The following is a 22916-nucleotide window of genomic DNA, read 5'->3' as shown; positions in this document are numbered from 1 at the left end:
TCCTTACTGACACAGGCAAGAGGTGAACGGACGACTCGGAGTCAGAGGACCATCATTTATTCCAACAACAAACAATTAAAGAATTAGGGTTAGCTGATGTTATTAAGTTATAATTAAAATGAACAAAACAAATAAGGCTTCTCTGTAGGACTGTGGTCCTCAGTCCGTCCCATTCGCTCTTCCACTGTGACTTGCTGGTGGGAAACCCAAAGTCAAGGTTTCAGAGGTTTTCGGTGCCCCGCACTTCATTCTTGGCCATTAAAGTTGCTTCCTTGTCTTACATGGATGCCAGGGTGTCGCACTTCACCTTCACAAAATACCACCTCCCCTGGTTCCTTGGGATGTCTGGACAGGCACCAGACTCTAAGATCCTTTGCAGGATTGCGTGGGCCCTGGGGTTGCTATACACGTACATGCTGCTGGAGACCTCCATAGGTACTAACTCCCATTAGGTTAGCCGCCTCCTGAGAGAGTTGGGTCCCCACCAGCCCTGTCTCGCCTTGCCTAGCTCAGTGCTCGACTCCACCTCCATATTACTGTTCCTGTTCTCCTCTTTATCCTTTACAACCTCCTCCGAGTCCTGCAAAACCTTCACCAAAACAAAATATTTCCCACCAGCTACGAATCACTGTGAAATATTTACCACTTTAAGGGCCCAATCACGAGTTGGGTGGTAGCCCTTAAATGCGGCGGTAATGCTAATACTGCCACGTTTAAGGGCTAGCCTGATCATGAGTTGGGCGCTAAATGGGCTGTGTTAACCTCCAGCTTTTTGCTGGAGGTAAAAATCCCATTTAGGGCCCTGTTTTCAGCGCAATTACCGCCAGCGGTATCAGCGCACTGTAATTGCACCGAAAATGCCCCACTGGGTCCAATGGGGGATGGGGATTTCCTGTTATCACCAAACCCGTGATCCAGCGCTAACAGCGTCAGACCAGGAAGCGCTAACGCAACTAATGTTGGGATACCGCCCAACTCGTGATCAGGCCCTAAATATGGGATCACAAACAAGCACTTATAAGCATTTTATGGCAGTTAAGAGGGGTTTATCCTTCTGAGCTTAAGCAAATGTTTCTCAAGGGCCCTGGCCAATCAGTTCTAGATCGCTGTCTGTGACAGAGAACGAAATGACGCCAAGCATAATTAGCAAGAACAGCCATCAGATGTGATTAGCAAAAACGGCCATCAGACGTGATCAGCAACAACGCATATTCAGGCGTGATTAGCCAGGACCCCCATCAGGCATGATTAGCCAAGACCGCCATTAGGCGCGATTAGCAAGAACGACCATCAGATGTGATTAGCCAGGACCGCCATCAGGCATGATTAGCCAAGACCGCCATTAGGTGTGATTAGCAAGAACGACCACAAAGAATAATTTGCAATACTGTCCCAAAGACAAATGGAACATTGCTAATGTATGTCGCAACTGCTGGTATGTGGCTTTGAGGTCTAGGGGACGTAGGGCGACAGACACTTTTACACTATGGCTTTAGCCACCATAATGCCACATTTTAGATTTTATTTTCTGAAAGAAGTTCTAACAATCGGTCATTGAAAACCTGAGCAAACGTAAAACAAACACCTTATTTACTTGACACTGTGGCAATAACCGCCGAGCCGTCGGGCCATTACAGCCTAAGGTAATGCTGCCGGGGCCCAAAGTTACAGGCCCGAACGTAGCGAGGGCCTAACGGGGTCACCGGCTGTATTACCTTTAGACGGTAATGGCCCGCCGGCTCGCCAGCTATTGCCATTAGTATTCTGGGATTTGTAGCCCCGGGATACTAATGTCGTAGCAAAACCTTTTCAATCGGCATTTCTTTTGCCGTTTGAAAAGGCAGTCGCAGCAGTACGCATTAGTTCGAGGAACACTAGAACGTGCGTACTGCTTCATTACTATGGAGCAACAGGGTGCCATATGGGGCATGTTGCACCGTAGTAATTAATGGCAGGAATGTTTTTAAACATGCAATGTATTCTGCAAGTGTAAGGCAGTATGTGAAATGCAGTAATGTGTATTTCGTGGATTGGCTTACATGTGCAGAATGCATTGCATGTGTGAGCCGTTTTGCGTTGTTCCGGAGTCAGCGAATAATCAGCTGCAGTCGGGGAAACGGCGGAGTGCGAAGGTAGGTTTCAAAACATCAGTGTACCCGACGTGCGATGCACGCAAGTGCGTCCATGGGATTACACTGTGGTATGGCTCGGAAACGAGCCAATCCACATGAAATGCATCCCGTGGCATCGCTGTGCCGGGTCCTAATATTATTTACATTGCCTGAATCCCAAAGGCATCTGGAGAACCATAAGCCACAGGGTCCCCGTTCATACATAGTTTAGGAAATGATAACCAATAATGCAAGTAGAAAGAGGACTAGCATGGATTCACGGAAGTACCCTGATAGATTTTCTGAATATTTACGATAGTTATCAGATTTCTAATTACCCATAACTAGGGTGGCCAAACATCCCGTGTTTTGCTGGACTGTCCCGAATAAATAGTTTGTGTTCTGCATCCCACACACACACACACACTTTCTGGGAGGGGTAAAAGTCTCGGTCGTCGTTAAAGACTTTCAGCTTGCAGCAGAGTGCCTCTCACCGGGGTGTGTGAAATATCTGAACATGTTGCTCTGTACCAACAGAACATTATAATGAGAGCAATTAGGCATTGAAGCTACAGGTACAGTAGGGACGGAGTGGTTTACAGGGAACCCGAGAAGAGCAAATGAGGGGGTGATGAGAAATGGGAAGGTTGCTGTGTGAAATGATGACTACAGTTCTGAAACATAAGGGAGTTTTGTTTAGGCTGGCATTACTGTGCATGATGTCACAGAGCCTTTCCATGCAGGATGGGGAAAACAAAGTTTAAGTTATCCTATTTCTGCTCAACATGTTTCTATGATGATTTATATAGAGTAAGGTTAGTTTAAAATGCAATGAGTGTATGTTTCAAGGAATTGCTATAAACAAAGTATTATTTAAGCACATGAAATTCTAACTAAAAACCTTAACAAGTATGTTTTCAAGTGTTAAAATGACCCATATCGTGGTTTCACCACTTAATGTTTACAGCTCATGCTATTGAAAGAATGCCCCGCCCGTGGTTTATTTGACTATAGAGTTGCTTCATATATAAGAATAGTGAGCATTCATATATGTGACCCCCATAACGTTATTTGTCTCTCAGGCCTTCTCATGGCAACCTCTTGTCATTCCCTTCCCATGGTGCCTCTAAGTATCACAGACTGATGAAGCGCCTTGCAGTGCCCTTTTCTGTGGCGTTACATGTGTTGGTTGGGATGAATCACTTCTTCTCAAGGCCCCACGCCCCTGCGAGGCTAGGTATGTGACCCCGCTCCGCAACACCCTCCCTAGAGGTCTAGGCAAGTGGGACCTCACCGGGAGAGAATCCCCCTTTGGGGACAAGGACTCTGTGAGAATCCAGAAGGTACTCTCACATCTACTCCCCGGGGATCTTCTGTTCAGGTGGCCAGGGAAGGGCCATCGCTTTTGGATCCCTAGATGTAGTTATAGTTGTGAGGACAAGCATAGGTTTTGACACAGACAGACACTTAGTTTGGACTTATAGACACAGACTTTCCTTAGTTTCTTTATGTAGGAAAGATCCCACCATAACAAGGGGTAACTTGGGCGTTACACCATCCTGATGATTAATAAAGTTTTGTTTCAAACTGTACATCTGTTGTCTGTGTCATCTCTCTTGATACCATGCCTGTCTCACAACTCCGGTTCGTGGGAGGAACTCCCTGAGCCCCTCCACGCGATGGCTTACATGGACTTGTATAATACACCAGAGTGTGAACAGTTTCATGAAGATAAAGTGAACCAATATCATCAGCAACAAGAAATTTAGGCTGGTAAGGGATGATATGATAGAGATCCGAGAGAGAGCCTTACACTGAGAAAACAAGCAGAAGCCCCTGTACGTAAAGAGCGGAAGAAGGCAGGGCTGTCATAGAACGTGCAGCCCTCGTAAGCCAGAGCAGCTCCGACACTGAGTGAGAAACGGTGGGAAACCGGTGTGTCAGAGCGCAGGAAATCCAAGTGCGGTCGAAGAGAGAATTTAGTGGTGGCGAGACCACAAAGCAGTTGTGGTGGGCAGTCTGCCCATATAACAGCACCAACACCATTGACGGGAGGAATTCACTCCCGATCCGAGTCACGGCACCAGTGATGTTTAAAAGATGAGAGCGAGGCACAGAATAAAGACACCGTGGAAAGTAAGCCGCTGAGATAAAAAGCAGAGGCAAGAAAATCCACTGTCCTTTAGGTACCGGCACCATTGTCCCCCAACACAGGAGGTGATACGGGGAACAGGAATACGGGACGGTCAATAGGGACTCAATGTAAAGCAAACAAAGCTCATCCCAGTATTGGTGTGAAGGGAATTGGAAATGAAGTAAGAAACCAGAACTGTGTTAATAAAATAGAGAGAAACACAAATAACATTAAGTGGGAGGGAAGACGAGTTGGAAACTTCTCACGTTGGGAAAAGGGAACAAAAACAATATCCCAAAGGTAAAAGGAGAATATAAAAGGAACAGACACTTAGGGAATGCAGTCTTCTGACGGCAAGAAGATAGACCTCATACATGAGATAGCACTCTGGTGAATTGTAATTGGAAATTCACTATTCAAAGTATACGAGAGGAGAACAATATACAAGGCGACCCGGAACCTACGAGAGAGAGAATGAACTTGAATTGAACTAAGATATTTGGAGAGAAAGAGAAAAAGAAAACTACCAGTCCCCTAAGGGAGCTGCAAAACTTAACTCAAAAGATAACAAAATACTATTGGCGTTTGGTCTATTGAGGGGAACAGAAGAATCAAAACAGAATCCTTGTGAAAAACACAGTACCCAGGAGAAAGAAGTCATTCTCCTGGCCTTACTTCTATTAGTGAAACGGAATCCCTGTGAAGAGCACAGTAATCGGGAGAAGGGAGTCATCCTCCTGGCCTTACTTCTATTAGTGAAACGGAATCCCTGTGAAGAGCACAGTAAGCAGGAGAAGGGGGTCATCCTCCTGGCCTTACTTCTTTTAGTGAAACGGAATCCCTGTGAAGAGCACAGTAATCGGGAGAAGGGAGTCATCCTCCTGGCCTTACTTCTATTAGTGAAACAGAGTCCCTGTGAAGAGCACAGTAAGAAGGAGAAGGGGGTCATCCTCCTGGCCTTACTTCTATTAGTGAAACGGAATCCCTGTGAAGAGCACAGTACCCAGGAGAAGGGGGTCATCCTCCTGGCCTTACTTCTATTAGTGAAACGGAATCCCTGTGAAGAGCACAGTACCCGGGAGAAGGGAGTCATCCTCCTGGCCTTACTTCTATTAGTGAAACGGAATCCCTGTGAAGAGCACAGTAATCGGGAGAAGGGGGTCATCCTCCTGGCCTTACTTCTATTAGTGAAACGGAATCCCTGTGAAGAGCACAGTACCCAGGAGAAGGGGGTCATCCTCCTGGCCTTACTTCTTTTAGTGAAACGGAATCCCTGTGAAGAGCACAGTACCCAGGAGAAGGGAGTCATCCTCCTGGCCTTACTTCTATTAGTGAAACGGAATCCCTGTGAAGAGCACAGTACCCAGGAGAAGGGAGTCATCCTCCTGGCCTTACTTCTATTAGTGAAACGGAATCCCTGGGAAGAGCACAGTACCCAGGAGAAGGGAGTCATCCTCCTGGCCTTACTTCTATTAGTGAAACGGAATCCCTGGGAAGAGCACAGTACCCAGGAGAAGGGAGTCATCCTCCTGGCCTTACTTCTATTAGTGAAACGGAATCCCTGTGAAGAGCACAGTACCCAGGAGAAGGGAGTCATCCTCTTGGCATTACTTCTATTAGTGAAACGGAATCCCTGTGAAGAGCACAGTACCCAGGAGAAGGGGGTCATCCTCCTGGCATTACTTCTTTTAGTGAAACAGAATCCCTGTGAAGAGCACAGTACCCAGGAGAAGGGGGTCATCCTCCTGGCCTTACTTCTTTTAGTGAAACGGAATCCCTGTGAAGAGCACAGTACCCAGGAGAAGGGAGTCATCCTCCTGGCCTTACTTCTATTAGTGAAACGGAATCCCTGTGAAGAGCACAGTACCCAGGAGAAGGGAGTCATCCTCCTGGCCTTACTTCTATTAGTGAAACGGAATCCCTGTGAAGAGCACAGTACCCAGGAGAAGGGAGTCATCCTCCTGGCCTTACTTCTATTAGTGAAACGGAATCCCTGTGAAGAGCACAGTAATCGGGAGAAGGGAGTCATCCTCCTGGCCTTACTTCTATTAGTGAAACGGAATCCCTGTGAAGAGCACAGTACCCAGGAGAAGGGAGTCATCCTCATGGCCTTACTTCTATTAGTGAAATGGAATCCCTGTGAAGAGCACAGTACCCAGGAGAAGGGAGTCATCCTCCTGGCCTTACTTCTATTAGTGAAATGGAATCCCTGTGAAGAGCACAGTACCCAGGAGAAGGGAGTCATCCTCCTGGCCTTACTTCTATTAGTGAAATGGAATCCCTGTGAAGAGCACAGTACCCAGGAGAAGGGAGTCATCCTCCTGGCCTTACTTCTATTAGTGAAACGGAATCCCTGTGAAGAGCACAGTACCCAGGAGAAGGGGGTCATCCTCCTGGCCTTACTTCTATTAGTGAAACGGAATCCCTGTGAAGAGCACAGTACCCAGGAGAAGGTAGTCATCCTCCTGGCCTTACTTCTATTAGTGAAACGGAATCCCTGTGAAGAGCACAGTACCCAAGAGAAGGGAGTCATCCTCCTGGCCTTACTTCTATTAGTGAAATGGAATCCCTGTGAAGAGCACAGTAATCGGAAGAAGGGAGTCATCCTCCTGGCCTTACTTCTATTAGTGAAATGGAATCCCTGTGAAGAGCACAGTACCCAGGAGAAGGGAGTCATCCTCCTGGCCTTACTTCTATTAGTGAAACGGAATCCCTGTGAAGAGCACAGTACCCAGGAGAAGGTAGTCATCCTCATGGCCTTACTTCTATTAGTGAAACGGAATCCCTGTGAAGAGCACAGTACCCAGGAGAAGGGAGTCATCCTCCTGGCCTTATTTCTATTAGTGAAACGGAATCCCTGTGAAGAGCACAATACCCAGGAGAAGGGGGTCATCCTCCTGGCCTTACTTCTATTAGTGAAACGGAATCCCTGTGAAGGGCACAGTACCCAGGAGAAGGGGGTCATCCTCCTGGCCTTACTTCTATTAGTGAAACGGAATCCCTGTGAAGGGCACAGTACCCAGGAGAAGGGGGTCATCCTCCTGGCCTTACTTCTATTAGTGAAACGGAATCCCTGTGAAGGGCACAGTACCCAGGAGAAGGGGGTCATCCTCCTGGCCTTACTTCTATTAGTGAAACGGAATCCCAGTGAAGAGCACAATACCCAGGAGAAGGGGGTCATCCTCCTGGCCTTACTTCTATTAGTGAAACGGAATCCCAGTGAAGAGCACAATACCCAGGAGAAGGGGGTCATCCTCCTGGCCTTACTTCTATTAGTGAAACGGAATCCCTGTGAAGGGCACAGTACCCAGGAGAAGGGGGTCATCCTCCTGGCCTTACTTCTATTAGTGAAACGGAATCTCTGTGAAGGGCACAGTACCCAAAAGAAGGGGGTCATCCTCCTGGCCTTACTTCTATTAGTGAAACGGAATCCCTGTGAAGAGCACAGTACCCAGGAGAAGGGAGTCATCCTCCTGGCCTTACTTCTATTAGTGAAACGGAATCCCTGTGAAGAGCACAGTACCCAGGAGAAGGGAGTCATCCTCCTGGCATTACTTCTATTAGTGAAACGGAATCCCTGTGAAGAGCACAGTACCCAGGAGAAGGGAGTCATCCTCCTGGCATTACTTCTATTAGTGAAACGGAATCCCTGTGAAGAGCACAGTACCCAGGAGAAGGGAGTCATCCTCCTGGCCTTACTTCTATTAGTGAAACGGAATCCCTGTGAAGAGCACAGTACCCAGGAGAAGGGGGTCATCCTCCTGGCCTTACTTCTATTAGTGAAACGGAATCCCTGTGAAGAGCACAGTACCCAGGAGAAGGGAGTCATCCTCCTGGCCTTACTTCTATTATTGAAACGGAATCCCTGTGAAGAACACAGTACCCAGCAGAAGGGAGTCATCCTCCTGGCCTTACTTCTATTAGTGAAACGGAATCCCTGTGAAGAGCACAGTACCCAGGAGAAGTGGGTCATCCTCCTGGCATTACTTCTATTAGTGAAACGGAATCTCTGTGAAGGGCACAGTACCCAAAAGAAGGGGGTCATCCTCCTGGCATTACTTCTATTAGTGAAACGGAATCCCTGTGAAGAGCACAATACCCAGGAAAAGGGGGTCATCCTCCTGGCCTTAGTTTGTTATATTAGTGGTAGGGTCAGGTAGGGGAGATTTGGATAGTGGATGTCGTGTTATGGACATTTACACTGACAGACTTGAACCTTAGTTAGCAAAATTGGTAGTGAACACCCCATAGTGATAGAGAGAGATAGGCTTTATTTTATTTTAAATAAACCTCATAGTAGAAATGTCTTTACCATGTCTGCGTCCTTCTTCTGATCCGCTACATGGTATTAATACATATGCTTTTTAGGAGGTTGGCATTTGTTTTGCCCCACAGGGTCTGGACAGAACTCAGACCGGTCAATGTCCTGCATGCACATGGCCCCACAGTTTTGTTATTTTTTTGTATTGTCTGGAACCCAGCACATGGCAGTGTGCATCTGATGAGCTGCCACAATTAAAGTGCCCTGCAAAACCATTTTGCAAAGCTGGCCACCCTAACCCTATCAGACACTGCCTCATTTTAAAGAACTCAGGCTAGGCCAATATGTGTACATGTTTATCCTAAGCAGCAACACATTGCTGACCTCCCACCTGGGCACATGTTTACGGAGAGGACTTCTGTGCGCTAACAGACGTCCCACTTCATGCTTTCTATCCAAGCCAAAGAAAGCTCACTGAAGGGAATGTTTTTTTTGTAAATTCATTTTCAATGATGTGCACTTGAGCATGGAGAGAGAGGTGCATTATTGCTGCTTTCTTCTGAACCCGTCTCGTCTTCACCATGTTTTCATCATAAATTCAATTTCCAAGTGCACGTGAAGACAATGACTAAAAAGCCCTCCCTCGTGACGAGTTCCTTGCACTGGCTTACACATACACTCAGAAGCAGGAGGTGAGGCACAAGGGAGCTTCCCAGCAAGGGGGGCGCAGTTACAGAAAGGCGAACACATTGAAGAGAAAACTGCTTCAGCTGAAAGGAAGGACCTGTCGAAAATGAAGGAGCCACCCACCCAGTCAGAGGGATTGCAATGTGTACTGCAGGAAGGCACTATGCAAACTGTGGCAGCTGCTGAAATTAAACAATAGCAATACATTCATTTCAGAAAAACCAAAAATAACATCCATTAGCCATTAAACAAAAACTATCAGTTTACTCCAGGACACCTCAAAAACGCCACTAACATGCTACATGTCAAACTGTCAGCCAGCTCATGTTTAATGGTGAAAGAAAATTCTAAATGACCAGAAACCCGCGACTCACGAAAGCTGTCATGCGAAGTTGCAAACACAGTAATTAAATGTCAAGACACTTGCAGAACACTGTGCATTGGGGAAGTTAATCCTTCTATACTTTTCATGGTTAATCCGTGCAAAGCGCTCGAAGGAATACGTGCTGGGCCTTTCAGGGGTTAAAGAAACATTCTCCAACTTCTAGACATAAAAAAAGGCAAAATGACACTTGGGCGAGTCTCTCAACCTAGGGCCTTCCCTCGCTCTACTCCAGGCTGACCCCTGGAAGTCGCCCACACTTCCTCCTTGATTTCGAAAACGGGAAACATGGCTAACGGAAGTTGCTCTTTCCCTAAACACTAATTATGGGGTTTGTTTTTCAGTTCACAAGATTCTTCGAAAAGGCAAGTCAAATACAATGTGATTGCAGTCTTTCTTCTCCAGTGGCGTCCAGTTCAACAATGGAAATAGAAAATGTCTTCCTTGAGAATCCCCCAAGGTTTAGACAACCCCATCACATGTCAGTATCACGCTACTTTCTGTGTTCCGGGGGTGTGTCAGCAAGACAAGGGCTCCTTAAAACGGGCGCATGTCTTTTTGGGGGATACCTCTCCCGCATGCAACCTCTCCCCCTTGCTGAACCAAATGGAGCTATCCTTGCAAGTATCTCTTGAGGTTTGTTTCTGGTTCTCCTGGATGTGGTCAATTATGGTTCCCCGTGCCAGGTCCATAGACACTGCTGTTCAAGCAACAGCTGGACCTTCTCTTTAAGAGGTAGTGGGAGCCAGGGAGGCTGTCACCAAACTAGGAACAGGAGGATTCTGAGGGTCCCCTCATCACCCCTTACAATTATCTTCTAATCTTCTCAGCTCATCCCTCACAGTCTTCAGAGCTTGGCCCTCCTCGATGCCATGCCACATGCGTGTTCCCCCTCCCACCATAGGTTTGGCCCCTTCAGCTCGGGGTTTTGCATTGGGTGTTGCTTGCCCTCTTCTTTCTTCCAAGTCTGACATATCTTGTTCGCCCTGGACATTTCTCTCTGCTTCTCATCATTCTTCTGTGGACGGACCACTTTTTTACTCCTTCTGCCACCACCTTCACTTCTCCTCTAGCCACTTGTGGTTGTACTCCTTCTCCCACTTGAAGTTGTACTCATTCTCCCACTTGTGATTATACTCCTTCTCCCACTTGCTGTTGTACTCCTTCTCCCACTTGCTGTTGTACTACTCCCAGTTGCTGTTGTACTCCTCCCAGTTGCTGTTGTACTCCTTCTCCCACTTGCTTGTACTCCTCCAAGTTGCTGTTGTACTCCTTCTCCCACTTGCTGTTGTACTCCTTCCAGTTGTTGTTGTACTCCTCCCAGTTGCTGTTGTACTCCTCCCAGTTGCTGCTGTACTCCTTCTCCCACTTGCTTGTACTCCTCCCACTTGTTGTTGTACTCCTTCTCCCACTTGCTTGTACTCCTCCAAGTTGCTGTTGTACTCCTTCTCCCACTTGCTTGTACTACTCCCAGTTGCTGTTGTACTCCTCCCAGTTGCGGTTGTACTCCTTCTCCCACTTGCTTGTATTCCTCCCACTTGCTGTTGTACTCCTTCTCCCACTTGCTTGTACTACTCCCAGTTGCTGTTGTACTCCTCCCAGTTGCTGTTGTTCTTCTCCCACTTGCTTGTAAACCTCCCACTTGCTGTTGTACTCCTTCTCCCACTTGCTGTTGTACTCCTTCCCCCAGTTGCTGTTGTACTCCTCCCACTTGCTGTTGTACTCCTTCCCCCAGTTGCTGTTGTACTCCTCCCACTTGCTGTTGTACTCCTCCCACTTGCTGTTGTACTCCTTCTCCCACTTGTGGCTTTACTCCTTCTCCCACTTGTTGTCATACTCCTCCCAGTTGCTGTTGTACTCCTTCTCCCATTTGCGGCTGTACTCCTTCTCCCACTTGCTGTTGTACTCCTCCAAGTTGCTGTTGTACTCCTTCTCCCACTTGCTGTTGTACTCCTCCCAGTTGCTGTTGTACTCCTTCTCCCATTTGCGGCTGTACTCCTTCTCCCACTTGCTGTTGTACTCCTCCAAGTTGCTGTTGTACTCCTTCTCCCACTTGCTGTTGTACTCCTTCCAGTTGCTGTTGTACTCCTCCCAGTTGCTGTTGTACTCCTTCTCCCATTTGCGGCTGTACTCCTTCTCCCACTTGCTTGTACTCCTCCCACTTGCTGTTGTACTCCTTCTCCCACTTGCTGTTGTACTCCTTCCAGTTGCTGTTGTACTCCTCCCAGTTGCTGTTGAACTCCTTCTCCCACTTGCTGTTGTACTCTTCCCAGTTGCTGTTGTACTCCTTCTCCCACTTGCTTGTACTCCTCCCACTTGCTGTTGTACTCCTTCTCCCACTTGCTGTTGTACTCCTTCCAGTTGCTGTTGTACTCCTCCCACTTGCTGTTGTACTCCTTCCCCCAGTTGCTGTTGTACTCCTCCCACTTGCTGTTGTACTCCTCCCACTTGCTGTTGTACTCCTTCTCCCACTTGTGGCTGTACTCCTTCTCCCACTTGTTGTCATACTCCTCCCAGTTGCTGTTGTACTCCTTCTCCCACTTGCTGTTGTACTCCTTCCAGTTGCTGTTGTACTCCTCCCAGTTGCTGTTGTACTCCTTCTCCCATTTGCGGCTGTACTCCTTCTCCCACTTGCTGTTGTACTCCTCCAAGTTGCTGTTGTACTCCTCCCAGGTGCAGGTGAACTCCTTCTCCCACTTGCTGTTGTACTTTTCCCACTTGCTGTTGTACTTTTCCCACTTGCTGTTGTACTCCTCCCAATTACTGTTGTTCTCCTTCTCCCACTTGCGGCTGTACTCCTTCTCCCACTTGCTGTTGTACTCTTCCCAGTTGCTGTTGTACTCCTTCTCCCACTTGCTTGTACTCCTCCCACTTGCTGTTGTACTCCTTCTCCCACTTGCTTGTACTCCTCCCACTTGCTGTTGTACTCCTTCTCCCACTTGCTGTTGTACTCCTTCCAGTTGCTGTTGTACTCCTCCCAGTTGCTGTTGAACTCCTTCTCCCACTTGCTGTTGTACTCTTCCCAGTTGCTGTTGTACTCCTTCTCCCACTTGCTTGTACTCCTCCCACTTGCTGTTGTACTCCTTCTCCCACTTGCTGTTGTACTCCTTCCAGTTGCTGTTGTACTCCTCCCAGTTGCTGTTGTACTCCTTCTCCCACTTGCTGTTGTACTCCTTCCAGTTGTTGTTGTACTCCTCCAAGTTGCTGTTGTACTCCTTCCAGTTGCTGTTGTACTCCTCCCAGTTGCTGTTGTACTCCTTCTCCCACTTGCTGTTGTACTCCTTCCAGTTGTTGTTGTACTCCTCCAAGTTGCTGTTGTACTCCTCCAAGTTGCTGTTGTACTCCTCCCACTTGCTTGTTCTCCTCCCAGGTGCTGTTGTACTCCTCTCAGTTGCTGTTGTACTCCTCCCACTTGCTTGTTCTCCTCCCAGGTGCGGTTGTACTCCTCCAAGTTGCTGTTGTACTCCTTCCACTAGCTTGTTCTCCTCCCAGATGCTGTTGTACTCCTCCCAGGTGCTGTTGTACTCCTCCCACTTGCTTGTTCTCCTCCCAGATGCTGTTGTACTCCTCCCAGGAGCTGTTGTACTCCTCCCAGTTGCGTATCTGCCAGCATGTAGGATAGTACAATGGGCGTTAATTCTTTGTTGGCACATGTGACAGTCCTCTGCCCTCTGGGGAGGACTAGGTGGTAGTGACCAGGCAATCGTCCCCATACCACGGCCAGGTCCATCACCTACTGGCATGACATCTACCCCTCTCCTCTGAGACACCCCACCACAAGTCCCCAAAACAAGGCGGAGGATGTCTTCCCAGCAGTTTATGGAGTAATCTCAGCTCCCTGTTTAGAGGGTCCCCGGGTGTGATGGGGGCAGCTTGCCAGGGCAGGCAGCAACGGAAGATTGCTTTGGATAACAGAGGGCCACGAAGGGCTGTCTTCACGTCTCTTGCGGGGAAACCTGTACTGCAGCAGGAAACGACTGCTTGCATTGGAAAAACACAGCGAATGACAAATATGCATGCGTGACATCTGATCCTCTTCATACATGTGCCACACGAACTGGACGAGAGCACGTGCTATAGTCCACAAGGCGAGCGGATGCGGGCAAGAAAGCGGGAAGGTGGGGATTAACATGTGATCCTTTACGTGCAGAGAGTGAAGCGGGCCCTCTGGCATGCATGATGGCATGACAGATAAGAGCACCGACACTCGATTAGCCGGCTTCCAAAGTGGACAGTGAAACTCCTTGCTTCATTGGTCACACCGAAGAGCGCCAATCAGATCACATACATGGTGCCCCGCGGACATGTAGAGCTAAACTACTCTGGCAGCTGAAAGTACTTGGACCCACCATTAAGTGAGATTAGGTTTAGAAAGGCACATCCCTCTGGTTACAGAACACTGGTGTGTTAAATTCAAGCAAAAGCGCCCAGATACCGCGGGGTTAGGCGCTCTATATCAGCAAATAAACTAAACTGGAGAAGGGATGCAGACGAGAGCTCGCTCCATGAAGGTTGTTTTGTTGCAGGTGGATGGGGTTGGGGTGGGGGGTGGTGTTGTGGCCAGGAGGCAGGACAAAGGAGGCTCAGTTGCTGGAATCAAACAGGGGCAGTTACTGCAGGAAAAAAAAAAAAAAACGTTTGTTCTTCTCTGACAAGAATGCATGTTAAGCGTTTTTACGGCGAAGAGCGTATCTTCGGTGGGTCGACAGATTTCAGAACGTGTTTTCTTTTTTAATATCGCTCAATTTTGATTCATGTAAATACATTTCTGCTGGGAAGGGGCTCGGGTATTAGCTGGCACTTGAAATACTACGCTGTTTTTAATAACTAGGCTGTTATTAAATAAACAAACCGTTATGCCCAGTCCACTAATAAAGGCGAGCGGCTGGCAGCAGGAAACATTCCTAGTCGAGAGCGAATGTAAAAGTTTAATTGCAAGTATGTTTTCTAATAAATTGTAAACACGGATTTATTGATTGTTTAAATATGATGAGAAACGCATTGCTTCAAACCATGAACAGAGTGCGCAAGTGTGGGGGGACAGACTGCGGCGTACATGTCTCCCTATTCAGCAATCGAAGGGTCCCGTATATTTGGCCTTTTCTGGTCAGAGGCCTGTGAAAACTGCTGACCAATAGGAAACGTTTCCAGGGAATTAGGCAAAGGGTTTTCTAGGCTTAAAGACCAGGGAATCCAGCTCTAAGACTTATTTCAGCACAAATCACTACTTTCTACTGCTAAAATCATACCGCAAATCCCTGGGCCAGCGATCTGCGACCTTTGGCTCTCCCGATCTTTTGCACTACAACTCCCATAAGCCCTAGTCAGCATAGTCACTGGTAAGGGATCATGGGCATTGTAGTCCAAAACCTCTGGAGAGCTACAGGCAGCAGACCCCTGCCCCAGGTGAACGTTGAGTTGCCTGGATATGTGGAATGGCCAGGGCAAGTAGGGTTTTATAATGACCCATATCATTCAGTGCCCGTCATGCGGGGCTTCTGTCCAGAAGAACAACTTAGACCCTAGAAAACCCCAAACATATTTTTTTGCTGGAAAAATAGTTTTAGGTTCCATTTTCCAATCTAGTGACTGGAAAGGTGCCAACAATACTAGCACATAGCTGCTCAATCTTCTGAACATACTGAGACAACAGTTAGTCCAGGGAGAGGTTAGTCACTCATTTTACAGTCCTAGTCAAACAACTAAATAGACTTTCAGCAGAAGTCCAATATACTTTTCTCAAACAGCCGGACACAAAGGAAATGGCAGGTTTGAGACAACACTCCAAAGGGGAGAATGAGACCATATCATTTATTACTTTACAGGTGCTAGCAATTGGGTTTTAAAACACCAGATTACATAGATGCTAGCAATTGGGATTTAAGAGACCAGATTACTCTGATTCTAGCAATTGGGATTTAAGAGACCAGATTACACAGATGCTAGCCATTGGGATTTAAGAGACCAGATTACTCAGATTCTAGCAATTGGGATTTAAGAGACCAGATTACACAGATGATAGCCATTGGGATTTAAGAGACCAGATTACACAGGTGCTAGCAATTGGGATTTAAGAGACCAGATTACACAGATGCTAGCAATTTGGATTTAAGAGACCATATTAGTCCGATTCTAGCAATTGGGATTTAAGAGAGCAGATTACACAGATGCTAGCCATTGGGATTTAAGAGACCAGATTACACAGGTGCTAGCCATTGGGATTTAAGAGACCAGATTAGTCCGATTCTAGCAATTGGGATTTAAGAGACCAGATTACTCCGATTCTGGCAATTGGGATTTAAGAGAGCAGATTACACAGATGCTAGCCATTGGGATTTAAGAGACAGATTACATAGGTGCTAGCCATTGGGATTTAAGAGACCAGATTAGTCCGATTCTAGCAATTGGGATTTATGAGAGCTGATTACACTGATGCTAGCCATTGGGATTTAAGAGACCAGATTACACAGGTGCTAGCAATTGGGATTTAAGAGACCAGTTTACACAGGTGCTCGCCATTGGGTTTTAAGTGGCCTGACATTCTAAAATACTCTGTCCCGATGTGGGACATTAACCAGAAGGAGCCGACCATAAAGTCATTTAATAATGCTTTGTACAAGTAGAGAAAATGGACCCTTGAACACACGTGCATTAGGAGTTTATAGGACATCAATCTGATTAATGAATTTCTATTGTTTAGTAAAGAACCGAGCAACAATTCACCCAAGCCCTAGACTGATAGGAGCAGAGGGGACCATGCAGGGTATTGCTCTCAACGCTCATGGGTGGCCACTGAACAGAAGTAGAGTCTAAACATGGCTGCCCGCAGCGGAACAGCAGTCTCAAATGCAGCAAGTAATGAAGGGTGCCATCACAAAACTGGCAGAACACCGGAGCACCTCCCTCGAAACTGGACATAGGGACAAGAAGGAATGCATCTGAACCAATGAAAGCAGAAGATCAACAAACGGCTGCTACGCTGATGGTGGACGGCCTACTGCAGGCGCAGTCCCAGCTGAAGAAAGGCCAATGTCCTCTTCGCAAACCAAGTGGCTCCAGCTCAGAGCGAACTGTTGCAGCTCCTTGAGGGCACTATTGCCGGTTACGGACTGGAAGTACCCCAAGCCCTCTGAGTACTGAGGACCAAGACTCATCACTCGCAGCCAATTTGCCATGGTGTGACGCACGTCCATGTGGACCCACAAAGAAAAGTAGAAATCTACATGTCATTGCGCAAACTTTTGATTTAAACCCCGGACTCGGTGGCATAACTTTGAAAAGCTACTGTGATGTTTGACTGTAGAACATTTGAATTTAAAGTACTGATTCAAAAAGGTGGATCCAACTTTTTCCTGAACTTGGAAGCTGGAAACTGTTGCAGTACCAAATTGAGTGGGCCTTTTGACCAGTTAAGAACTGCAGTTCAGATTTGGAACTTCAAACACCACTTCCCTTGGCTGGTGGCAACATGGCAGACAGAAGCACTGGTGGCTGGAGGAGATGGACACCCATGATTTAACTCACAGTGAAACAAGTAACAGCATTAGAACTGTGAAGTCAGATGGCAACAATAACATGAAAGCAGGATCTAATAGCATGTAAATACCCATGACTATCCCCAACATGTGTTTTCGAACTATTCCTAGTTATAACAAACACATAATCTAGGACCCAACTGACTGGATATTCATCTGTGCAAGAATTCAGAGTATGTTAGCACGGATACATAGAATGGCTCTTATGTCTTGATGGTGACATACGTTTCTAAATGTCTATAAACCTTGGATGCATGCTTTCAAACTATGTTGGGTACACAAAGACTATAGCCTTCGCATTTGAAGCTACTCCCAGAATACTTTGCAAAAAGCCTTTGGTATAAATCCAGAATAAATTGGGGCTGTTCAGCTTTATATATTTTTCATGATCTACCTGTGCAAACCACTTAGAAGATACAAGCGCTTAGAAGTCTAATGAAGAAATCTTCACCTTAGATCCCAGGTGTGAGGCTACCAGCCTACCAGAGCAGTGCAAAGATAAGACAAGGCCAGCTATGTGCCCCACCTCGTCTCTTGCCAGGAAACCTGGATCTTCCCCTTAGGTCCCAGGTGTGAGGCTACCAGTCTGCCAGTGCAGTGCAAAGATAAGACAAGGCCAGCCATGCGCGCCACCTCGTCTTGCCAGGAAACCTGGATCTTCACCTTAGATCCCAGGTGTGAGGCTACCAGCCTGCCAGCACAGTGCAAAGGTAAGGCAAGGCCAACCATGCGTGCCACCTCGTCTTGCCAGGAAACCTGGATCTTCACCTTAGATCCCAGGTGTGAGGCTACCAGCCTGCCAGAGCAGTGCCAAGATAAGACAAGGCCAGCCATGCGCGCCACCTCGTCTTATTGCCAGGAAACCTGGATCTTCAGTTTAGATCCCAGGTATGACGCTACCAGCCTGCCAGCGCAGTGCAAAGATAAGACAAGGCCAGCCATGCGCGCCACCTCGTCTTGCCAGGAAACCTGGATCTTCCCTTTGGGTCCCAGATGCGAGGCTACCAGCCTGCCAGCACAGTGCAAAGATAAGACAATGCCAGCCATGCGCGCCACCTCATCTCTTGCCAGGAGACCTGGATCTTCCCCTTGGGTCCCAGGTGCGAGGCTATCAGCCTGCCAGCACAGTGCAAAGATAAGACAAGGCCAGCCATGCGCGCCACCTCGTCTCTTGCCAGGAAACCTGGATCTTCACCTTGGATCCCAGGTATGACGCTACCAGTCTGCCAGCGCAGTGCAAAGATAAGACAAGGCCAGCCATGCGCGCCACCTCGTCTCTTGCCAGGAAACCTGGATCTTCCCCTTGGGTCCCAGGTGCGAGGCTACCAGCCTCCTGCCAACACAGTGCAAAGATAAGACAAGGCCAGCCATGCGCGCCACCTCGTCTCTTGCCAGGAAACCTGGATCTGGAACTTAGATACCAGGTATGAGGCTACCAGCCTGCCAGAGCAGTACAAAGATAAGACAAGGCCAGCCATGCGCGCCACCTCGTCTTTCCAGGAAACCTGGATCGCCACCAGGGGAAGACAGCAAACGACAAACACGCACGCGCAGCATGGCACCAGAGGCTACACTCCTCACACAGATTAGATGAGGAAACACCTTTTAATTCACAATGGCAGATGGACAGGAACGTGAGAAAGTGAGGGTTAACCTTTTCCGCCCCCCCCCCCCTTTCCCCCTTGCGCATGGAAACCCTTGGTATGTATATAGGCGCCATACACATGTCCCAAAAAATAAATACATAAAATATATAGGTTATGAAGTGGGAAGTTACACTTAAACCTGATAACGTTCAAATTGCAGAGGTCAGAGTTGGGTTGGCCTGTTGCCAGAGTGGACAGGCAAATCTCATACTGCGTTACTCTTATTGAAAAGTGCGCAGTATGTATGCCAGGTACTCTGCCAGGTACTCTGCCAGGTACTCCGCCAGAGCATGCGCGTAAAGTTTACACCTACTGCAGGCGTCGGATGAGTCACAGGACACTTTGGCAGGAGATGATATGAACCAACACTAACCTTATGGGCGGTTAAAGAACACAGAAGGGGCGACCGAGTGGAACACTGGAGAGGGCCTGGAGCAGGCGGCAGCAGAGCCCAGACACGGAGAGAGGGCGCGAGAGGCTCAGGGAGGACCCTGTCTGTGGAGGGAAAGGAGTAGGAGGAAGATACGAGGGTGGGACAGGGGGTGAAGTGCCACACATGTCAAGATGGGGTGTTGTAGAAGGGGGTCATGCATGCTGCAGGATAGCTTGGGGGTGGGGGGGGGGGTGGAGGGCTTCCGTTGAGGTGGACGATACATGGGTATGATGGAACACACGGTGTGCTCCAAGCATGGTTGCCATCACATAGTCCTCCTATGGAAACCAGTTTGCAGGAGCCACAGGTAGCTCATAGCATGTGAGGGTTGCCTGTGCGATGCCCTCCAGGGGGCTGCAGCTGCCCAGTTACATCAGAATGTGACCTTTTCCACGTGTTGGCCCAGTAGCCGGATGGCGCCCAGTCCAGAGTAGACTGGCTGTAGGTGGAGAGGAGACGGGTCTGAGGGGCTATGGATCTGTGGGACCCTTCGAGGCCATGTTGCAAGCCTGGTGTGCTAGTCTGATCATATCATGCCCGCCAGAACAGTCGCGGTACATCACGGCTCCTGTGCTGGGGCTGGGCGCGGTACATGCTTTTAGCATGTAACACGCCTGTTGCTAATATAAACACACGTTTCACTGCAAGGCCACCTCTCAGCACTGAGCAGCGAGGAGGGACCCTTTCAGGGCCAGTGACACTAACAAACGGCACTGAAGGGCTCCTCAGCCTGAAACGGCAAGTTCTACCGTATGGAGAAGTGGGTGATCCTGAAGACGCCTCCAGACTAGGATGGCTCTCAGTATGGCTGCTGCCTGGGCACTGCCAACATGGGGCGGCTCTCATTATGGTGGTCGGGCTGCTGCCTGGGCACTGCCAACATGGGGCGGCTCTCATTATGGTGGTCGGGCTGCTGCCTGGGCACTGCCAGCATGGGGCGGCTGGCAGTAGGGCGGCCAGGCTTCTGCCTGGGCAATGCCACCATGGGGCCCCTCTCAGTACGGCGGCCAGGCTGCTGCCTGGGCACTGCCAGCATGGGGCGGCTCTCAGTACGGCGGCCAGGCTGCTGCCTGGGCACTGCCAGCATGGGGCGGCTGTCAGTACGGCTGCTGCCTGGGCACTGCCAGCATTGGGCCCCTCTCAGTACGGCGGCCAGGCTGCTGCCTGGGCACTGCCAGCATGGGGTGGCTGTCAGTACGGCTGCTGCCTGGGCACTGCCAGCATGGGGCGGCTGGCAGTAGGGCGGCCGGGCTGCTGCCTGGGCACTGCCAGCATGGGGCGGCTCTCAGTACGGCGGCCAGGCTGCTGCCTGGGCACTGCCAGCATGGGGCGGATGTCATTATGGTGGTCGAGCTGCTGCCTGGGCACTGCCAACATGGGGCGGCTCTCATTATGTGGTCGGGCTGCTGCCTGGGCACTGCCAACATGGGGCGGCTCTCATTATGGTGGTCGGGCTGCTGCCTGGGCACTGCCAACATGGGGCGGCTCTCATTATGGTGGTCGGGCTGCTGCCTGGGCACTGCCAGCATGGGGCGGCTGGCAGTAGGGGCGGCCAGGCTTCTGCCTGGGCAATGCCACCATGGGGCCCTTCTCAGTACGGCGGCCAGGCTGCTGCCTGGGCACTGCCAGCATGGGGCGGCTCTCAGTACGGCGGCCAGGCTGCTGCCTGAGCACTGCCAGCATGGGGCGGCTGTCAGTACGGCTGCTGCCTGGGCACTGCCAGCATTGGGCCCCTCTCAGTACGGCGGCCAGGCTGCTGCCTGGGCACTGCCAGCATGGGGTGGCTGTCAGTACGGCTGCTGCCTGGGCACTGCCAGCATGGGGCGGCTGGCAGTAGGGCGGCCAGGCTGCTGCCTGGGCACTGCCAGCATGGGGCGGATGTCATTATGGTGGTCGAGCTGCTGCCTGGGCACTGCCAACATGGGGCGGCTCTCAGTACGGCGGCCAGGCTGCTGCCTGGGCACTGCCAGCATGGGGCGGATGTCATTATGGTGGTCGAGCTGCTGCCTGGGCACTGCCAACATGGGGCGGCTCTCATTATGTGGTCGGGCTGCTGCCTGGGCACTGCCAACATGGGGCGGCTCTCATTATGGTGGTCGGGCTGCTGCCTGGGCACTGCCAACATGGGGCGGCTCTCATTATGGTGGTCGGGCTGCTGCCTGGGCACTGCCAGCATGGGGCGGCTGGCAGTAGGGCGGCCAGGCTTCTCCCTGGGCAATGCCACCATGGTGCCCCTCTCAGTACGGCGGCCAGGCTGCTGCCTGGGCACTGCCAGCATGGGGCGGCTATCAGTACGGCGGCCAGGCTGCTGCCTGGGCACTGCCAGCATGGGGCGGCTGTCAGTACAGCTGCTGCCTGGGCACTGCCAGCATGGGGCGCCTCTCAGTACAGCGGCCAGGCTGCTGCCTGGGCACTGCCAGCATGGGACGGCTGTCAGTAGGGCGGCCAGGCTGCTGCCTGGGCACTGTCAGCATAGGGTGGCTCTCAGTATGGCTGCTGCCTGGGCACTGCCAGCATAGTGCGGCTGTCAGTAGGGCGGCCAGGCTGCTGCCTGGGCATTGCCAGTATAGGTTGGCTCTCATTATGGTGGTCAGGCTACAGCCTGGGCACTGCCAGCATGGGGCAGCTGTCAGTAGGGTGGCCAGGCTGCTGCCTGGGCGCTGCCACCATGGGGTGGTTCTCAATACGGCGGTCAGGCTGCTGCCTGGGCACTGCCAGCATGGGGCGGCTGTCAGTAGGGTGGCCGGGCTGCTGCCTGGGCTCTGCCACCATGGGGCGGTTCTCAATACGGCGGTCAGGCTGTTGCCTGGGCACTGCCAGCATAGGGTGGCTCTCTGTGTGGTGTCAGGCTGCTTCCTGGGCACTGCCAGCATAGGGCGTCTCTCAGTACGGCGGCTGGGCATCAGTACGGCGGCCAGGCTGCTGCCTGGGCACTGCCAGCATAGGGCGGTTCGGAGTACGGCGACCAGGCTGCTGCCTGGGCACTACCAGCATTGGGCGGCTGTCAGTAGGGCGGCCAGACTGCTGCCTGGGCACTGCCAGCATAGGGCGGCTCACAGTACGGCGGCTAGGCTGCTGCCTGGGCACTGCCACCATGGGGCGGTTCTCAGTGCGGCGGCCAGGTTACTGCCTGGGCACTGCCAGTATAGGGCGGCTGTCAGTATGGCAGCCAGACTGCTGCCTGGGTACTGCCAGCATAGGGCGGCTGTCAATACGGTGGTTAGGCTACTGCCTGGGCACTGCCAGCATAGGGTGGCTCTCAGTATGGCGGTCAGGCTGCTGCCTGGGCACTTTCCAGCATAGGGCGGCACACAGCACAGCGGTCAGGCTACTGCCAGGGCACTGCCAGCATAGGGCGCCTCTCAGTATGGCGGTCAGGCTGCTGCCTGGGCACTGCCAGCATAGGGCGGCTGTCCATGCGGTGGTCAGGCTGCTGCCTGGGCACTGCCAGCATAGGGTGGCTCTCAGTATGGCGGTAAGGCTGCTGCCTGGGCACTTTCCAGCATAGGGCGACTCACAGCACGGCTGCCAGGCTGCTGCCTGGGCACTGCCAGCATAGGGTGGCTCTTAGGCGGCTTCGGGCTCCGCTGGGATTGATCTGCATGAAGACCACCTCTGTTGACCCACTTCCCTGACAAGCAGTTGCCTGGTCAGATTAACGATGGCGGTATGGTGAACCAGCGTTAACCATAGCACCCTCATATACAAGGCTGACAGGAAGGCTAAA

At 50.4% G+C, this 22916-nt stretch overlaps 1 protein-coding gene across 12 annotated transcripts in view; it reads right to left on the bottom strand.

Annotated features, from left to right (window-relative positions):
- Window positions 1-22916, bottom strand: part of ADGRB2 (adhesion G protein-coupled receptor B2) — a 1170899-nt gene that overhangs the window by 458160 nt on the left and 689823 nt on the right. The window lies entirely within an intron of this gene.

This window comes from Ambystoma mexicanum, chromosome 11 (assembly GCF_040938575.1).
Source record: "Ambystoma mexicanum isolate Mex_15411 chromosome 11, UKY_AmexF1_1, whole genome shotgun sequence".
Lineage (NCBI taxonomy): Eukaryota > Metazoa > Chordata > Amphibia > Caudata > Ambystomatidae > Ambystoma > Ambystoma mexicanum.
This window is presented reverse-complemented; position numbering and strand designations above follow the sequence as displayed.